Below are 20,519 nucleotides of genomic sequence, written 5' to 3'. Positions count from 1 at the left end.
GCCGCAGTGTAAACTAGTTGGGTATGGCCTACCAGAGCAGAAAACAGGATATAATCTTGAATAGCCGTGTAACCTCATGGGAATCCCATACGACTAGAAAGTCATTTTATAGTAGTAGGGTAATTTATGTCATCTTTTTTATTTAAAGATTTTGTTCTATCACATTTATTTAAATATGACACCAATGTTTTGATGACTTAGATGAATTCTGGTTCAAAAAGATGTAAATTTCTAACTATGAATTCTGTTAAATAAATGTCCCTTTTGTGAGTTTTTTTTTAAATAATCTTTGATGTTACTTAATAAAATAGGAACAATGTATATTAATAAATTTGCAAAAGCCTCTCCTTTTTTAATTTTTTATCTGAAACATAGAGACCTAGGTCTTAGGAAATGATGCAAGAGCTCTCTCTTTGCTAGTACCATAGACTAAGCAAATGTATTCCTTTTCTATTGCTCCTCTAACAAGTTGCCATTAATTTAAGGGCTTAAGACAAGAAATATTTATTATCCTCCAGTACGGCAGAAATCTGATGCCAGTCACAGTGGGCTAAAGTCAAGATGCTGTCCAGGCTGCATTTCTTCCTGGAAGCTCTAGGAGAGAGTCCATTTCTTTGCCTTTCCTGGCTTAGGGCCTCAATTCTCCATCTTCAAAGTCAGCAATAGGGGATTGAAGCCTCTTCACATTCCATTACCCACACCTTCCCTCCTGTAGTCAGATATCCTTCTGTTTCTCCCTTCCACTCCTACGGCCCCTTATGCTAATATTACACCCACCCACATAATTCAAAACAATATCCCCACCTTAAGATCTTTTTTTTTTTTTTTTAAGATTTATTTATTTATTTGAGAGAGCATGTGCACAAGTCAGGGGAGGGGCGGAGGGAGAGACTCTTTAAGCAGACTCCTTGCTGAGCTTGGAGTCCAAGGAGAGGCTGGATCTCACAACCCTGAGATCATGAACTGAGTTAAAACCAAGAGTCTGACCTTTAACTGACTGTGCCACCCAGCCTCCCCACCCCCTTCTTGAGACCTTTAACTTAATCACGTACAAAGTCCCTTTTGCCAGGTGAAGTAACATATCCATAGGTTCTAGTGATTAAGTCCTGGACACCCTTGGGAGGCCATTATTCTGCCTACTATTGCAAGGAAGGTAGACTTAATACCAATCATAGAGAGCACTTCCCTAAATAATCCCTCCTCTCCAGTTGATCAATCTGTTTCTCCATCAAGAGTGAGGTGTTGTGTCCTGAACATACTATCACTGTACCTTCAAATATGCTATTGTATAACTGTTGTCATCTACCTTTAGGAATGATTTTTTTTTCTCTCTCATCCATCTATGAAAGCACAAGTCTACAAGTTCAATACTTTTTTTTTTTATTAATGAACTTAATTTCAAATGAGGGTTGTCTCCTTAATCTCTCTTGTTCTTTTGTTCTCAGGCTAAAAGTATATTACTTGCTGAGTCCGAGATGAAGATATAGAATGGGCTAGACAGACATAGAGGAAGATTTATGGAACAATTTAGAGAGGGTTCACTTAAACAGGAGTTATATTTGAATTTTACTGCACTTTATTTGTGCTTCTCTTAATACCTAGTGTGCTTTCCATGTATGTAATCTTAGGATCTTATTTTAAATTTGATACTAATCTCCTTGGAAACAGAATCATTTAGCCAAACTTATCTAACATATTTCTTTTTGTTGTTAGAGTTTCCAAAATAGCCTACTCTTATCCATTTAAGTTTTCAGGGCACTATGATGCATTGTCCAGACCACTAGTCTTTTCTAGAGTTTTGAGAGATGACAAACTTGTGCTTGTCCTCTTCCTTAAGGGAAGTGCAAAATGCACAGGCCTGGCCACTGTTAATCTAGTCCATAAATGTGCATCTCACCGACTATCTGGTCAAGGTCAATTGCCAAGTTTACTTTCCTTGTTGAAAGATGAATGCTTATTGGGATGCCTGGGTGGCTCAGCTGTTGAGCATTTGACTTTGGCCCAGGGTGTGATCCTGGAGTCCCAGATCAAGTCCCACATTGGGCTCCCTGTAAGGAGCCTGCTTCTCCCTCTGCCTGTGTTTCTGCCTCTCTCTCTGTATGTCTCTCATGAATAAGTAAATAAAATTAAAACAAAAAACAAAACAAAAAAAAAAAAACAGATGAATGCCTACAAAGTTTGCTCTCCTTACTGAGGTTGGATGATAGGAAAGCAGTTCCAATCTGCTCTTTCTCTCAACCTTCCCTTTCAAGGCCTCTGCTTCTGGGGAAATCTCAGAGATAGGAATGCAATGGAGCATGAGAAGGACTACCACTGACTCAGATTTCTCAAAGCCTTGGTAGGAAAATTCTGTTGAGCTCTGCTAGGCCAGACCGAATGACTGTTGTTGACAAAGCTTTCAGCATCTCAGAAAAAGAAAACTTCAAAATTAATATTTTTACTCCTCTGCATGGTGCCAATGTGAATAAAAATAAGTTAAAATGCGGAAGCATGAATTGAGGTGCTTTGAATGGTACACTTAAAGGAAGCCTGGGTGTGAGTGATTTAGAGCACAGAAAACACTTGGGAAACTTGCCAAGATACTGATTCTGATTCAGTAGGTCTGGGGTGGGATCTAAGATTCTATATTTCTAAGAAGCCTCAGACAATGTAAATTCTGCTATTTCTGAGATCATACCAGCAAAGATTTAGAGCAATATATACTCCATTTTGTGGTGATAATAGGACCACCAGTATACAAGGAGATATGGTGAACAGGGACCTTTAAACTTTGCTATGACCTCAATATTACAGGATTAGGAAAAACATGGATATGGTTGCATATGGAGAGTATAGTTGAGTTTCCCCCGAGACTATTCAGAAGTAGTATGTCTTAATGGCTATAATACAGGATTGAGAGCAAGTGCCAGCTGAGCCCCTGATTCATTAGAGAAGCCCTATACAAGTCACTTCATCTTCCTTTTTTTTTTTTTAATTTCCAGAATAAGGATTCAGATACTTGTCCTAGGCTTCTCTCACAGATTGTATAAGTATTAACAAAGGACTACTTTTAAGAAAGAGTAGATACAAATAGAAGACATTATTCTACTTGCTGTCATCTCTTTTCTACTTACCATCTAATTCCCTTCTTACCACTTACACATGATTTATCTTTAGCCCATGTTCTATTTTCTTGGTATTCTTCTCATGTGACCATGTGATGTATTATTGAAATCCCCCAACTTCTTTTATTGCTAATTATATATTAACCAGGTTCTGACTTCATTCTTCTCTGTATTGAATCCTGGTCCAGGCATGACACTGACAAAAAGGATTCCTGGAGCTCAGAGGAAATTTTGGCAAATGACAGTTCTCTTTTAGGGCTGTTAGTCTTAATGGAATATTTGATAAGATGGTAATAACCCCTGAGTTCCTTTTATAGCCAACCCAGAGGCGAAATATATATATTTTTTAACAGTCTCAATGACTTTTATTTATTCATTTAAGTTTTTCGTGAGGTCAGTTCTTGAAGGCATTTCACAATGACCGTTTCTTCAAACATGCTAAACATGTATGGTCCTAACTGTCTTTCTCTATTGATATGTATAGACAGTTTTTCTCCATATGTATGATTCAGTGGCAGTTTAAAGCTCATTTCCTCAGTTCCCATTTTGAAGTGAAAAACTACTCACCATCCTCTAAGATATCCTCTCTGATAGTTTGTAGAATCAGCACTTCGGTTCCCCAGACATATTCTTACCCATGTATCATCTATTTACACCCTCCATCTTGATCTCCCATCTCAAAGACTGCTTGTGCTTCCATTCCAATATCTGCTGGTTAAAATATGAGTATTTTCACTGGGTGGTGGTGGGGAGGAGGAAGAGAGATGTTCATTGTCCTTGTCAGCTATGTACAACATGATATAATTATTCATCTGTTTCAAACATAAGTCCAGTGTTTAACAATATGAATGGACAGGCAACATAAACACCATGGGGATGATAATAATAACAATGATGTGTGTTAACATTTATTGAGCCCTTTACTGTTCTAGACATCGTGCAAAATGCTTAATGTAGGAGTTCTGATTTAATTCTCACAACAATTGTAGAAAGGAATTAATATCCTCATTTTGCATATGTTGACACCAAGGTTTAGAAGTGCTAAGTAACACTGCTTAAGGTCATACAGAAATAAGTAACGGAAACTCTGCAAAAAAAAAATAAATAAATAAAATAGAACGTTTTCTCATTTTTAAAGCCTGTGCACACTTAATCATCACTCTAAATTATTTTGGCAAAAGTTTACTAACTCTGGCTTTGAATATTGCCACTGTCCAAACAGCAAAAACATTTCAGCCTTAGGTGCAGTGAACTTGAATGCGCAAAGTGTCATTTTGAGACCTTTATTCGAGCGAAATTGTTCCAGGTTCCACCTATGTAACGTGTGAAATTAACAGTAAACCTGTTTCATTACACCATCAAATTTAATTAATGTGTTTATAATAATAACTTGGAATTTATTTAACCAAAATAATAATGTCATTTAACATAACGACTTGATGCACAGGCAGCACTCAGTTGCAGCATTCCCGCTGCTATTTCCAGGACATTTACCATGTAGCTAGTGGGAAATCACCTTTCTGATCCTGCAACACCTGTTCATGCCTAGTTTCACCCCTGAAGCCTGATCTCTTTATGTGAAGTTAGGCAGCTATGGTGAGTTAAATAGGGGCCAAGTGAATTATTAATTATTTTAATAGCATTGTGATGGTTGCTTTGTTATTAAAATTTTTTGCAGTACTGCAATAAGAGTTTCAGAAAGCACATCCTTCGTAACCTTTATAAAGCGTTTTGAGGCGTCAAAGGAACAGTGGCGAGTCTGGCATAGGCCAGACAGACTCTTGACGTGTTGATGCTAAGGGAGATCCTTTTTAACTTCAAGCTTTCTCCTCTCTGGACCCATTAGAAATTGTTGGGAGGTAGAGAAAAATAAATAATCCTCTAACTTTAGCCCTTAATTTCATTTTCCATGCTTTATCAGTAAAATAAGAACTATCCAGATTCTTAACAAGTCAGTCAGAAGACTAAAGGAATGTCTTTAAAAACATCCCTCAACAGAGTACCTTTGTGAGGAAACTATCAGAGATCAAATCTCCTTATGGAGAGTTAAAAAACAATCTCTTACCCTTAATTGAGGTGAAACAGCTGACGTAAGTCAACTGATTGATAAGATGGCAAATGTAGTAGAGTCCACCCTTTGTACACTAAACTCCTTCCTCCTTTATGAGAGGACTGGATACATGGTTGCTCATTTAGAGCCTATTATTTCCCCTCCTTCCTTTCCACAGGTAATTCCCTGCCAGTAGAATGAGTGGAGGTGATAAGTGCCATCCCTTTGTCTAGGTTATGAGACGTCAGTTGTGTTTTTCTTCATGTTCTCTCCACTTTCTTCTCACAAGCAAAACATGGAAGTGTCAATGACCTCATGCCAACTTAACGGCAAACTAACAAAATGGAAGGAACTTGAATCTTTGTTGTAGGTATTTTTTTCAAGGTTTATTGATCTATTTGAGAGAGAAAGAGAGCAAGCCCAAGTGAGGGGGTGGATGGGGGGTGGGGAGAGGCAGAAGGAGAGGGAGAGAGAAACCCAAGCAGATTCCATGCTGAGCACAGAGCCCAAGTGGGGCTCTATCTCACGACCCTGAGATCATGACCTAAGCTGAAACCAAGAGTCAGACACTTAACTGCACCACGCAGGTGCCCCAGGAACTTGAATCTTTGAAGGATTGCAAGGAGTAAAGCTGCCCACCAACCTGGACCACTTACCTCACTGTTCTGTGAACAATGAACGAACCTTTTCTTTAAGCTACTATTTAAGCTTTTTAATTTTTTTAACAGCACCTTTACCTTCACCTTAACTAATACAAGCTTGACTAAAATAACCCACGCTACTCATTCAAATTAATTGAATCTGATAGATGTTCACAGCCTGAGTCTTATGGGAAACAAATTTACTTAAAGAAATTTCATGAAAATACCAAGAGATTTTAAGGGAAACTATAGCTAGAATGAAAGAAGGTGTTTCTCTGATGTATTGCATAAACTGCTTTCAAGGAGTGAGGCATTATAGCATATCTTAGAAAGTACAATTAGCAATTTAAAAAATTCTGTTCTATTACAGAAATGCATAAAACTTATTTTTGATGTATGGACCATAGCTTCATCTTGTTAAAAAGAAAATATTTAACGTTACCTTGCTTCTGCAATTACAAAGCTCACTAGTTATTTAAATAATATTTAATGAGCAATTATTAATGTTAAAGTTGTCTTAATGTTGTTAATCCCTGAAGTCATCTGTTTTATATTCAATTAAATGACCTTGCCAAGCTTAACATAGCCCAAATAATTTATGGTAAAACAAAATATCAACGTGGTACATAGATGATATCCAAGGTTCCAATTATTGTTGAAAATGGTATTTTTATAAAGTAGAATAAGAACACCTCTCATCTTCTATGTTCATTTTTGTCGATAATAAGTGTTACTAGGGAACATGTATAAGCATGTTGGAATGATTTGTAAAAGTAGAATAAAACTACATAGGAAATATAATTGAAAAAAAAATTCTTTCTGGAGAAAGGGGTTGTTTAACATGTTATGTTCCCTTAAGTCCAAAAAGGCAGTGACATCAAACGCCAGGTTGGTTCTTGTGCCAATTATTGATGACCAGCATAAAAAATGTCTGCACTCCATTGGCACATGGAAAGAGGAAATCATTTCAAAAATCACTGAATCACAGGTTTAAAAGGGTAGAAATCTCAAGATGGTGATCTTTTTAACCCCTTTTCCACAAATGCTATGCTGAGCTTAAATGGGCAAATTGAATGCATGAAACTGTATGTGAACATAACCCTGAAGAAAAAGTGAAGCAGAGAGTTCCAGGAATATTAAATGAATGAATTTGAAAAGTGTGAATAGCAGTTGAAATTATTACGAACCTTTCTTAAGTGTACTAAAGCCATTGATTCTCTAGAGCTTAATATATCAGTGCTAGATCCTCTATCAATAGGGAATCTTATTAACGGATTATCAAAAATCTCTTTAGATAAGTGAATAATCCATAATATTCTTATTTAAATTCACCACCAATTGTTTTAGAAGATCCCCTTCTACGAATAATCCTGCTCAGTATATATTATTTTCCCAATAATGAATGTAAGCAGAGGTCACAGTAGCTCCTCTGAATCAGCCTTATTAGATTTCTGAAATTCCAAAAATAGAAATAACAGTAATAATTACCATCTTAGTATGTGTTTTACTGTGTTGAGTCTGTACCAAACTGAGTCCATTACAATTCTCTAAAAAATCAAAAAGGTTGTCCAAGAGGAGACTTGGAGTCCAAACATAGTATTGCAGGAAATGCTAACGTATTTACATAAATAATCTTCAAAGACATTCAGAAGAAATAGAATGTCTCTCCTCATTTAGACAGATAGAGAAAAATGGGCTATATGTTGTGATCAGTACTCTTATTTACATACAGAAGAATCCAGTCTACTTTTTTTTTAAGCATGAAAGAATTTATTAGAAGATAAATACAGCTCAGAATAGTTGAGAACCCTGAAGAAACAAATTCCAGTCTAAACTCCCAAGAAAGATTTCTGAAATCACACCATAGAGCTAGGTCATCAAGTGAATGGCGGTCTTTGCTATGATCTTGATTCTGGAGAGCTGCTGAATCAGGAAGCTACCTACCCAATTAGGAAGCTGTTATCACAGCTGCGAGCACCAGAATTGCCCCCACTCTGCTTTGATCAGAAGTAGTGATTTCAGGAAGCTGCCACTAAAATTATTAGTTCTAAAACCATGCTTCCCTCCCCCACTTTTGCCAGGATCCTTACCATATGAATACTTTATGCCTTACCACTTCAATGTTTTTCAGTCTCTAATCAAAGTGTTACAAGTGTTCATGTGATTGTTGATACGGCAACAAGAGATAGCTGTAACAAGTCATCCATTGTATGTGCTACAAAACTTTAAGACAAGGATTTTAGCATAGATATTCTTATTTCCTCTTCAAGTTTCAGTGGGCTTTATCATACAAATGGCAAGTAGATCCCAGAAGGAGGGATGTGAAACAAGATTAGGGGTAGGAGTGAGTGTCCCAGGAACTGAATGCTCAAGAGTATCATTCTTGATGATTCTGGTTGGGAATTTAATACTAGACTACATGTTGAGTCCTTCTATCATCTTGATAATTTTAAAACTTGGCTGATATTCAGTTTATTCAGTCTTAGCAGAGACTGAAATGTTCACAGATTCCCATGAAACATATTTTTAAAAATTTTATGGAAAATGGTGAGATTTAGGACAATGAATAACAGCATATATTTTTTCCCAAATGAATTGAGGCCTATGTTAATTGTCAGGCACTATGGAAGCACTAGGGAGAAAGATAATGTGCCCTCGATGAAGGAAAGCACAACCTTAGTTGGACAGATTCCAGTTATAGGACCTCATAGTAAAGTAGAAACAAGATGAAGAATACTGTTTCCTGAAATCCTGGTAAAACTGCAAATATCCTCCAGTGCCAAGCTTCTACTGAGGAGGCCCTCTGTGCCCTTAGGGGAAGTGAACTGTTTTCACTACTGCAGTCTCCACTGTGCTATCTAAGAGATTATAACATAGCCCTGGCTCTAAACATGGGCAGAAAGCTATTAATTACTTTAGTTATTAAAAATGTGCCATTATACAGTATGCCAAACTTAGTAGAATGTTCGTCTCATACTTCCAGCCATTAAAAGACTCCCTTTTGGATTCATGAGTAATTGGAAAACATGGTGTAATGAGTCCATATACACATTGTCCCTTCACTCATATGCAGGGTTTAAGGTAATGCTATTTTGCTTTGGTTGTTTTCAAGAATTTATGAGTTGTGCTCAGCCAAACATGGTGAATTGTCATCAGTTCTCAATGTTTGAGGAATGTAATGTTTGTTACGCCTGTCATAACTGCTTTATCCGATTCCTTTTTTTCCAGTGCATTGGTATCCTAACATATGGTCATTAGCATTTCAGCTCATTGCTTTGCATCTAGGAGTTCAGTAAAAATATATTTCAGTAATATTTTTAGAACAATTATTTCTTGCTATTGAGTGCTATGCAGGGTTGGTTTGACCTCAGGTGGTTGGGTGTGAGGGTCAGGAGTTACAGAGCCTCTCATGACCTTTAGTGAGATCGGTATGAAGACTCTCCTGGTAATCAGCACTTATGGAGTACTGATATATATCATCCTCATATATCATATTTTCTGTAACTGTCCCTAAGTGCAATGCTCCACTTCCTTTCGCGCCCACAAGCATTGTGTCTCAATATCCATTTGATGCATTGTGACTGTAATTATTATTTCTTTTTGACTCAGCTAATTATGTTTGCAGCTTTTTCCTCTTTTTTGCTCTGCAAAAAGTCCCTCCGATGGTGTTTAACAAGAGTGCATGTAACAAGAAACAAATTGTTCTGGGGAGTACTATTTACCTTTTTTTTTTTTTTTTTTTTTTTTTCTGCTTTGTTAGCAATGACACAGAGTTTCATTAGCAAGAAACAAATGAATTGCAAAGACAGCTTATCCTGCGCGCACACACACACACATGCACACACACACAGAGGAGAATACAACCTAACCATCTTCTCATGAGACAGAATAAAGGGATGAGAGGTACCTTTGGGGTAATGGAGCTTATTGTTGCATCATTATTTGAATAGATTGTATTCCAAGTAATTTGTGGCCCAATCACATAATGGAGTTCTATATTTTTCCCTGTGAAGAAATGGAGCCAAACTTGCAGTACCTCACAAATATGACAAGATTGGGCCCCACAGCATTCTAACTGTCTCAAAAAGCCAATGCATTCCCATCAGAGGAATATCTTGGATTTTGAGTAGCAGATAAGCACAAATAAATATTGGATTAAGAAAATTAATCTCTGGGGTGCCTGAGTGGCTCAGTCAGTTAAGCATCTGCCTTCAGCTCAGGTCATGATTCCAGGGTCCTGGGATTGAGCCCCTTTTCAGACTCCCTGCTTATCCAGGAGTCTGCTTCTCCCTCTGCCCCTCCACCCCACTCATGTGTGCTGTCTTTCTCTCTCTCTCTCTCTTTCTCTCTCTCTAAAATAAATAAATAAAATCTTTAAAGAGAGAGAGAAAATTAATCTCTGCAAATTTTGAAGATAAAGACAGAAAAACTCTGAAATCTACATGCAAAGATTAAGGCTCTCTGAGAGATTGTTCAGTGTTTAAATGCATACCTGCCAGTCAATGCTGAATTGATTTCCCAGAGAACATTAAAAGAGAAATGTAGTACATCCCAAAAATCTCAGCTGAAAGGAGAGGAAAAAATGTAGTATCATACAAGTGAAAAAAAAATATATAGAATTTCTGGTATTAGGTGATCTTGAGAGTCCCTCTCTACTAGCACCCATTCTAGTCATTAGGAATATAACTCTGAATTACTCATAGTATTTCTCCCAAACATTTGAAGGGTCAATCCCATGAAGGGTAGAGAAAGAATTTTAAATGTAGTAGATAATTTCATAGTAAGAAATTCAATAAGCTAGTATACAGAAGAGATAATAAAATCAAAACTATTGACTCCTAGCCATGATGATTCCTAATAGAAGTTGCAACAAAGAAGATTTTAGTTCATTATAAGGAAAAAATATGATAAAAATTAAAATGCTCTTCAATAATGAGATGAATTTTCTTACAAAGTGAGGAGCTCTTCATCGCTATAAAGATAAATCAAAGACTAGATGACTATTAAGTATCCATTCATTGATTTATTCAGTCAAGCATTTATTTAACAAATACTTATTGAGTTTTTGCTTATGTGTCAGGGATATTAAGCTAGATATATCAAGGATATAGTCAACTCAAAATTCTTTATAGAAGTTCTGAGTCTAGGGCAAGAATTGGAAAGGCAGGAATCAATCAATGAAGTTGGAAGCAATTCTAACTGTATGTGTATTAAATACCTGAATTGTTTATATTTGTAAAACTCAGATGATTTTCAACCAGTCCATGTATTAAAGCAAAATTCTATGCAATGTTCCCAATCTTCTCTCTCATGGCTTCCTCTTCCTCTTTAGCCCCATTGTTTCGTAGTTACTTTTTTAGACAAATTGAGTCAAGAACATTGCTTTGGTGTTCTCGTTTACATGGGAAGTTGTCAGGCCTGATCTGACCTGCCTTTCCATCAGGATTATAAAGGTGACGGATAGTCAATTTCAAGGATTCATGATCCATTTTACCACAGCGCTTCACCTTGCAGCTAAGTAATACAGCTGTGATAAAATCAGCCATAATCACTGCATCTTACTCAGCCCTGCCTTGGCTATAAATACTAGTTTCATAACAACAAAAAAAAAAAGCAAATGAAACGAGAAGGGAGATTGAAGAAAGATGAAGGCAAATGTGAAGGCTTATTCATAGTGACTAATGGGAGAATGTGTTTATGGTATTTGCCCTGTTCGGTTTTTTTGTAGAGAGAATGAGAACATAGATCACACAATGAAGAAGTTTGCTTGTAGTTGATTCATCAAAATCAATTATAAGCATTTTATTAAGCATTTATATGCTTTTAGAAAAATTATTCTTAGCACTATACACTTGGAACAGACAGTTAAACAAATCCCAGTCAGAAAGACCTTATCATTTAATGTAGATATATGCATATGTGCATATACATATAACGTCTTTTGGGGGGACAGCTAGAGAGACAATGGCATAAATACAAAATATGGGGAGAATTAAAGAGAGTGATAAAGAAGTTTTGTAGCCGAAATTATCTACTCATTCATTGTTGAGCTACACACTGTTCTAGATGTGAAAGGAAAAGCAGTGATACAGAGAAAAAGCAAGCCCTCAAAGAACTTACAGTTTAGGGAAGAGAGGCAGAAAACAAAATAGCTACAACAAATTAAACTATACAGTATGTTAGGAATAATAAAAGAAAAAAAAGGAAATAAACAGAGGGGAAAGACATAGAAATAATTAGGTATGGGAGATTTTTCAGATACCTTAGCTGATACTTTAGGCACCTCCCTGATAGGGTAAAAGTTGAGTAAAAGACTTGAAATAAGTTAAAAAGAAGTCATCTAGGTGTTGGGGGGTGGGTAACATATCAAGTTTCAAAAAACTAGGGCCTGGTATGTGTGAAGTCCCTATGGAGGCTGTTGTGGCCACTGTGGCCTGAGTAAGGGGGGGGAAGGACCAGGGGGGCAACAACAGTTGAAATGGGAAAGGACCCCTAAGATTCTTCATGAGGTCTTGAGCTTTTGCTGTCAGTGAGATGGTAAGGCACTGGAGTCTTGAACCTATCAAAAGGGAGATGTCAAAGAAGGAATTAGTTCTATGGGGTTGGAGGGAAGGGTCTAGGTGGGGGGTTCAAATTTAGGAGTCATCGGCATATTAAAGCCACAAGACTGGAGGAGATAACCTAGCTCAAGACTGAGCATGAAGCGCACCAACACTTAGAGATGCCCTTTTGGAATTTGTAATTGGCCAGCTTTGTATCACCAGACCCTGTGATTCTTAATTGCCTCTTTCCTTGGATGAGCTCTAACATATAAGCATATTGGAGGGGGAAAAAAGTGTGGGAGTAGAATGTACCACCTAGATGTGGTAACATTAATACTAGTAGTAGCATGATTAGCACCAACAAAACAATTTGATTGACAATTTACTACACGTCAGGCACTGAGCTCAGCATTCTATGTGTACCTGCTTTCATAACCATTCCAGTCCTGCAGAAGTAGTGGAATCATTCCTATTATTATTATTATTATTATTATTATAATTATTATCATCATCATCATTCTGCCAGTGTGGAAGTAGAGGTTTTGAAAGTTGAAGACTTCCTCAAGACCATACGTTGTGCAAGATTGATCAGCTTTCAAAGCTGGGTCACTTTGATCAGCCACAACATGCCTGTCATGATGTTCCTTCCCATTAGATAACACTCGTAGTCCTTCCAGTGATCCTCTCTTGTTTTTGTCAACAATAATTATTTCTGCACTTCCACTCCATCCCCACCCACACACATGTAGAACTAGGAAAGAGCTTCGCATTGGGATTGCATGATGTGGGTTGTTAAGCGGGGAGAGCAAAGGGAATTTAATGTGCAAGCAGACTTAGATTTGAATCTACTTACTAGCTGTGTGTTTTGGGGGAACTTACTTAACCTCTCTAGTGCCTCTAATTCCTTATCTGCGAAATGGGAATTAGGTCACCTGCCTAAGTGGTACTTAACCATAGGATAATGCAAGGGTGAAATAAGAGCTTGCATGTAAAGAACCTGGTATAGTGCCTGAAACAGAGTAGACTCATAAAAAAAATTGCCGGTGTGCTCTTATCCTCATCATTATTATTTGTACTTCCTTCTATCTATTCACCATTGTCCCCGAAAGCTGTGCCCCACCTGGTTGTACTTTGTTATGTAAAGCTGGGTTTGCACCTTCCACAGCCTTCTAGAAATCTGCCACACACACCCCTCTCCACCTCAAGCAGTTTCCAGATCTCGGTCTTTATGCAACTCACACTTTTGTTTCCCATTATGCCTTATATTATGGCATCCTTCATCTTGCAAGGAATTCTAAGTGTATTATAAATCCTTGTAACAAAACCATGAGGCAGATTGACTTGGTTATGGAACACATTACAGGGAGAAGCAAGGTCTTTATCATTATTTTTTTCAATATTGAATATTTACTGAATTTATGTTATGTATTGGGTACTCCAAAAACATAACACATAGCGGCAACATTACCGCTGCCCTCTATAAGCATTTATTTTAAACACAAGCCTCCTAAGTCTCACATCACTGAGCTGAGTGTCCCTTCCTTGCCACTACACCTACACACTCAATAAAATAAATTCATAAAAAAAATCTGAATTGGGTAAATAATTTCCGGAAAATTTACTTTATAACTATTTATTTATCCCCAGTTCATGTTGAATTATTTTTATTAGGCAGAACGTATATGAAATTAATGCAACTATTGCTGAATTGTGAAATTAGACTTCCCAGACTGCAGTTCCCTTTCATCTTTCAACGTTCCCCAGGTTGCTAAAATGTGTTCCACTCTTCCATTCTTTGCTAATTTTGAGGGTTAACTCTCAGTTTCCCTAGGCTTCTCCCTATTCCATTTGCTTCCTTTATTCTTTTTCTTTTTTCATATACTCTCTCATAGTCTATTTGTTTTGAAATGTATCATTGCCCTCTGCCTTCATCCTCTTCATTTCCTTCAGGTTTCCATTTCAAGTTCCAGTGACAGGAAATAAGGGGTAAAGAGGAAAAGGTACACCTTTGGGACTGGCCGAAGAATTGCTTCTGCATTCAGTGACTAGGTAGGAGCAATGCAACCTCTCCAAATTTTCAAGTTGGTGGATATAGATTTCAGGAAGGCTGCAAAAGTATTTGTGTATGAACTTAAAAGTAGCTTTTGGGTACCAAAATGGTCTCCTTAAGATAATTGATGGAAAGAAAAATATAAATGTGAAACACCAGTAAATAAGTTGAGTTCTAAACCTCTCCTGCTGAAGCAGGAGGAATTGGAAAGTAATTGTAAATCAATAGTGTGAACCCAGTGTGTTTTTATAGCTAAAAAAGACAAATGATGGGCATTATTAGAAAAGTTATAAGAAACCAAACTGAAATGCTTCTATGCAGATCTTGTTGCCAAAACACAAAATATGCAGGAACGAGCTAGTGAGATTTAGCTCTCCTAAATTTAGCCAAAGAGTAAAGAAACAGCCAGATGAAAACAGATTTTTTTTTTCAGTTTAGAAAGGCAAACACTGAGACGGATTGCAGTATGAGCATATGAGATCAATAAGTGTGTATTTTCTACACAGTGTGTTTCATGGAATATTAGTCACACTAGTGGCTATAACTAATTTGTGAAACTAAGAATTGAGAATTGTTTGGATTCTAACGGGACTTGTCAGAGAGTTTGATATTCCAATATTTATTTTTAATTTACAAGAAACATGTGGTGGTCTTGGTGTCCCAACATATCTGACCATGGAGTCCCTTTCTTGTGTGTGGAACATCTTACAAGACTGGAGTTCAACTGACCATCTTTAAGAATATTTTTTCCCATGTTAGAGAGACCCCTTACAGTAGGAAGAACAAGGGTCTAGACTTGCTGACACCCTGAAGTGATGAAAGCTGAAAATAAATATAATTAAGTTCAATAAGCATTTATTAAGAGTTTGTTTATATGATCATATTTCATAAGGAAATCTAAAATGCTGAGGTACATATTAACCTGTTGCAAATGGAAACTGTTGGAAACTTCTACATCAGCTGGCCATTCAAATAACACTCTTGGCAATTCAGAAAAACTAGTAAGGTGAGTTTATTATGATCCACTATATAAATATTTATCTTCTTTTATTTTTACTTAAATGAATTATCTAACTGGGCCTCTCAAACTGGTGATTTACATAATTCAAGGACATAGTGCACAATTTTTTTCTCTGTTAGGGAGCTATCTAAATGTTATTTTTATTATAAAACAAAGTCAAATGTATCCTGGAAAAAATGAAATATTTACAGTTATTTTATTTTATTTTATTTTATTTTATTTTATTTTATTTATTTATTTTATTTTATGGATTTTATTTATTTACTTGAGAGAGAGAGAGAGCGAGCATGAGGGGGTTGAATGGGGGGAGCTGCAGAGGAAGAAGCCAGCTCCTGGCTGAACAGGGAGCCCAACACAGGTCCCTGGGATCATAACCTGAGCCCAAGGCAGATGCTTAACCAACTGAGCCACCCAGGTGCCCCAATTTACAGTGATTTTAAAGATGAAATACCAGATGTTAGAAGTTAAAGTTTTAGTAGATTGTGCACCCAGATCCCTGAGGGAGCAGTGTGTTCCTCATATGTCATAGATATTCTTTGGTGCTAAAATTTGAGACACCATGGCTTAGAATAGCAAAATAACACCTGGGAATGCTAAGAGCTATTTTAATACATTTTGAATAAAAGATATAGAAAAAATAGATTATTTTAATAAATTCCAAAGATGAAGACGTATCTCTGCCTTGTTGGTAAGACCGAAGTGTCAAGTTTGATGGAGATACACTAGCCGTGGTCTCTAGTCGAAAACTGCTTCTTCCGTGAACTTGAACTGAACTTCATTGATTCACACGATCACAGGATCTGTTCTAAATATTAGAAAAAAGAATGAGATGCTGTGCTTGATATTATCATGTCTTCAATGTGAACTTAATTCAGATTTAATGCAATTACTCTGTGTTGATTAAATCTCAAGCTGTTATTAAAAAACTGAATTATTGAGGTTTACCACTTATATAACAACTTTGGCCTTCTACATTGCACCATAAACCTTAATCATTATGTTGGCAATAATCGCTTTGTGGTTATTTAACATAAATAATTACTTCAGCTACTAAAATGAGATGATGCAGCATTACGTTGTCCCTACAACTTGTAGGGATAGCATTACTATTTCTACTTGAATTATTTAACTCTTAGCATGCAGTCCTTTTCATTGTTCCTGTCTACTGAATACTAAATAGAATAATATTATGGCCCCAGCCATGGAGTTTCTAACTCTCTGCCACATCTTAATGTTACTAGGCCATATTTGAAGACTGTCATCCAGCTCTTAAGGCTCTCTTCTTTATCATGGCATAGGAGCTTCTCAACACAGATGGACTTTTTAATGGTAAAGCTTCAGAATTTGGAAACCAGCTATTTTCTTTGTCATCTTAATCATAAATTATCTGCTCTATTCCCCATGTTTTAATGAGGAATTAAGAAAAATAAGCATCCTGCCACTGTATTCTTTCTGATTTTTGTCCCTTTTTTTTCTTCAGCTGAATGTATACCTAGGTAATAAGCGTTTATGCAGGAATTTTTAAGGAATTGTGCTAGGTCTCAACTGTGGTGAGGAGGGGAGGAAAAAATGGAAATACGCTTTCTTGGCCTCATGGAGTATGCCATCTAGTTGGGAAGGTTGTAGACACCAGTTCTCCTATCTCTTGAAATCATACTGTAGAACTAGGAAGAAACAATATCTATTTTTGCTTATCTCATCCTAGGTCATAAATCATAATTATAACTCTTGAGGATGTTTTAGTTAAGATTAATATAAAGATTTATATATGACCCTCTACTTGGGATCTGAAGGTCATATTTTATACCTGAGCTCAGGTCTCTCCGCTTGACTCCCCCTTGTCCCTTACCAAATAGAGTCTCCTTCCGATATGCAGTAGGGTCCCTGGATGTGTAGTTCTTGCTCTTATTGGTTTTGGTCCAGAATGATCCAGAGTTTAAGTTGTGTCTCTGCCATTCATCTATTTTTTGACTTTGGAAAGGCACTCAAGTGTGTTGAGTCCCATTTTCTCCACTGCAAAATGTGTATAGTAATGCCTACTTTCCAGAGTTGGTGGAAAGAGTTGAGACAAGGCACATAAACCACCATGCACATGGCTGGCATGTTGTTCTTGTTCAGTAAATGGCAGCTGTATTATCTGTTATTGATGAAGGATTTACTCTACAGGCAACCTATGGGGATAAAATGATTCCTGTACACAAACAACTTGTCAGGATATGCATTTGGCATCCATTTGTCTTACAATATTGCATGAGAAATTATTGAAAAGTGGCCCACATGCTACCACCTCACCATCCTCTACCCACTGCAGGCATTTTCAATCAATCATAGTAAGCCCAAACATAGCCTTACAATTTTTCTCAAGACTATGTTCCAGGCAGCTACTACTACTCAATCACTATTGACATGAAAGATAAATCCTATTTGCCATCTAATAGCAAAAGAGTATGGGTAGGCAGATAAGACAGTGGTTTTAAGAAATTAGGAGCAATGAGAAGACATTTTGTGTAGAGGTACAGAAGACTGATTAAGAACCTTCCCAGAGAATGTGAAATGGTGGCTTGAAGAGTCTGAAGCTCAGCATAACAGAGCATGAGGATAAGTGGGTAGAGGTCTGACACGTTTTCCAGTATGTAAGTGATTTTTCACTCTAGGTATTGTGCAAATGCCAGCCACAGCCAGCTCACTTCAAAGGGCAGTGATGTACACAGCAATTTGTCTGTCACTGATTTATCTCTGTTGGGCAACCTATCTCATAGCAAAACAAAAAACAAACAAAAAGGCAGTTTAATTTCTTCAAAGGCATTGTTCAGATAGACCTACTGTTGATTTAAAGTGTGAGTCGGTGCTGATTCATCGTCCCTAATTCCCAGATTCCAGCATACCCAGACCCTAGGTTGTGCCCCTGGCACAGCTCTCACAGAACTGGGAAAGTTAACATGAGATAATCCTCCTACAGAGGACTGGGGAGATTTATGACACCTTTTTAGGTTTGATAAAGTCACACTTTTTTCTCTAAGGAGAAGTCCTCTTGTCTTAACTATGAACTCACACACAATGAATTTTAAGCCCAAACACATAGCCATTTAAAGGATGCTGTAGGAGATCAAAAGAGCAACGTTTCACAAAAGAATGGAAAGCCCTTGCTGCTCTGGTGATGTCTAAGCCTCTCAGACCCAATCAAATATTCATTTCCTTGCATTTGGTCAGATAGCAGGAGTTAAGGTTCACGAGCATGCCAAGTAGAATATCAGAACAGAACACCTCACTGGCTGCTCTGAAAACCAGTGAGCTTTTACTGTGGAATTTCAGGGTGGACTGTGCACCGTGTCCCTCAACCTTGTAATGGATCAGCGGGTGGATTGCCTCACCCTAACATGTATGATGACCCCAGACTTTGAGGACCAAAATATCCTCAGGGAGCTTGATCACACTGTCAAGACTCAAGGAACTTGTGGCATGATGGCTGTAACAAGTCAGACCTAGGTTCTGACCAATGTAAAATAAGGATCCTGACTGTTCCATCAAGGACTGAGTTGTTTTATTTTGGATGAAATGGCAGGCATGACATCATCCATTATAATAGATTTCAGTTGTATGTAAGAAGGGAATGGTATGTGTAGCTCTAATTAACCTTAAAATAGTAAGGCTTTTATAGATGCTTAAATTTTAAAGCAAAAAGAGTTCATTCTCTTTTGATTTCGGTGGTTTCAAGTTTAGGCCAACTTGAGATCATGAGTTTCACAAAATATGATAGTGGGTTTTATTTGTTTTTAATTTGTTTTACAAATAAGCACTGCATCCTTTAATCACTTAGACCACATCTGAAGTCAGGAATGGTAAATGGGACCCGTCAAAATTGTGCAGCGTCTCCCTTATGATGAATATTGAAAAGAATGGAAATATTTACCTTAGAGAAGACTATGGGAAGATACCTATTTAAAGTAGTAGAAGTTATACCATATGAGAAAAGATATATCTTGTATAGAAGAACTATTGTCTACAGGTGATAGTTATTAGAAATCACATTTTGTCTAGGAGCAAGGAAGACTATTTTGGTTAGTCAAACTAAGAATAAGATGAAGCTTGCGATCTTGCAAGGCAGTGAATTTGTTTTCAGTTGAAGTGAGCAAGTAGAGATTTCCTGACCACCCATCAAAGAGACACTCCAAAATGCCACTTTTTCCTAGTAACAAGAGGTGTCTTAGACCATACAAATGCGATTTAAGAATTCAGTAGATGTAAATAAATCCCCATCCTATCTTTGATCCACAAACAGGATAATGTGAAGGAGGCTTACATTGAATACTGCATATGATGAAGTACATAGGGAACTTGGTGCTGGTGAACCGAAAGCATAGAGTTAAAGTTGAGCTGAAGGTATGAGCAGAGTGGAAAGAAAGAATTTTAAAAAATAGCCTCTTGGCTATTTTCCAAAGTTGGCGGTGAATGATAGAACATCCTGCCAGTCAGCAGGAAGTTGCTGCCAGCTGGCAGAGCCAAAGGATTGGATCAGAATGGTGGAATGGTCCAACAGGAGAAGGAATCCTGAAGTTTCTTTCTGGGTTCTGGGAGTGTGTGTGTGTGCATGTGTGTGTGTGTAAGAGAATGAATGTAGTTTTTAAGAAAGGAGAAGAAAAGGGAATGGCCTCAGAAGATAATTCAAAACTAAGAAGAGGGGGATCAACAGTGGAAATGGAGGCCAAAAAAAAAAAAAAAAGATAAGAACATGAATCTAAAAGAAATGAACAGAGTCCACATGGAAAAGCAAAGTGATCAGGAAGCCAGATCTACCCTGGCTCAAGTGGCAAAGGAAAAATTCAATTTGTGAATGGAGTCAGCAGTGCCACCTCTTCCAGCCAGTGAGCTCAGTGGATTCACTCAGCAGGTTCACTCTAGGCTTTTTTATTATCCCGGTCTTAACAAAATTAGGAAGTAAGGTGCTTGACGTTGCCCCTCCACTCCTCTCTTGATAGGTCATTTGCAGCTAGAAACAGGCTCCATCAAGAACCCTTTGAGTAGGGCCTGCCCTTTTTGAGACCACAAACCACCCTTTCCTCCAGATGGTGCCCCTTTCTCTGTGGCCATTCTTGCCTTGGGATCCACAGTGG

The 20,519-nt window shown here is 37.4% G+C and overlaps 1 long non-coding RNA gene across 3 annotated transcripts in view; it reads left to right on the top strand.

Annotated features, from left to right (window-relative positions):
• The window catches only part of LOC112677931 (uncharacterized), a 191,981-nt gene that overhangs the window by 164,745 nt on the left and 6,717 nt on the right, over positions 1-20,519 (top strand). For 2 of the 3 annotated variants that reach the window (XR_007408017.1, XR_007408016.1), the window contains exons 2-3: positions 14,288-14,386; positions 15,280-15,393. This is a non-coding gene — a long non-coding RNA (uncharacterized LOC112677931). Of the gene's footprint in view, positions 1-14,287; positions 14,387-15,279; positions 15,394-16,649; positions 16,738-20,519 lie in introns of all 3 variants that reach the window. The other variant, XR_003147290.3, reaches the window with a different exon arrangement.

This window comes from Canis lupus, chromosome 33, assembly GCF_003254725.2.
Source record: "Canis lupus dingo isolate Sandy chromosome 33, ASM325472v2, whole genome shotgun sequence".
Lineage (NCBI taxonomy): Eukaryota > Metazoa > Chordata > Mammalia > Carnivora > Canidae > Canis > Canis lupus.
This window is presented reverse-complemented; position numbering and strand designations above follow the sequence as displayed.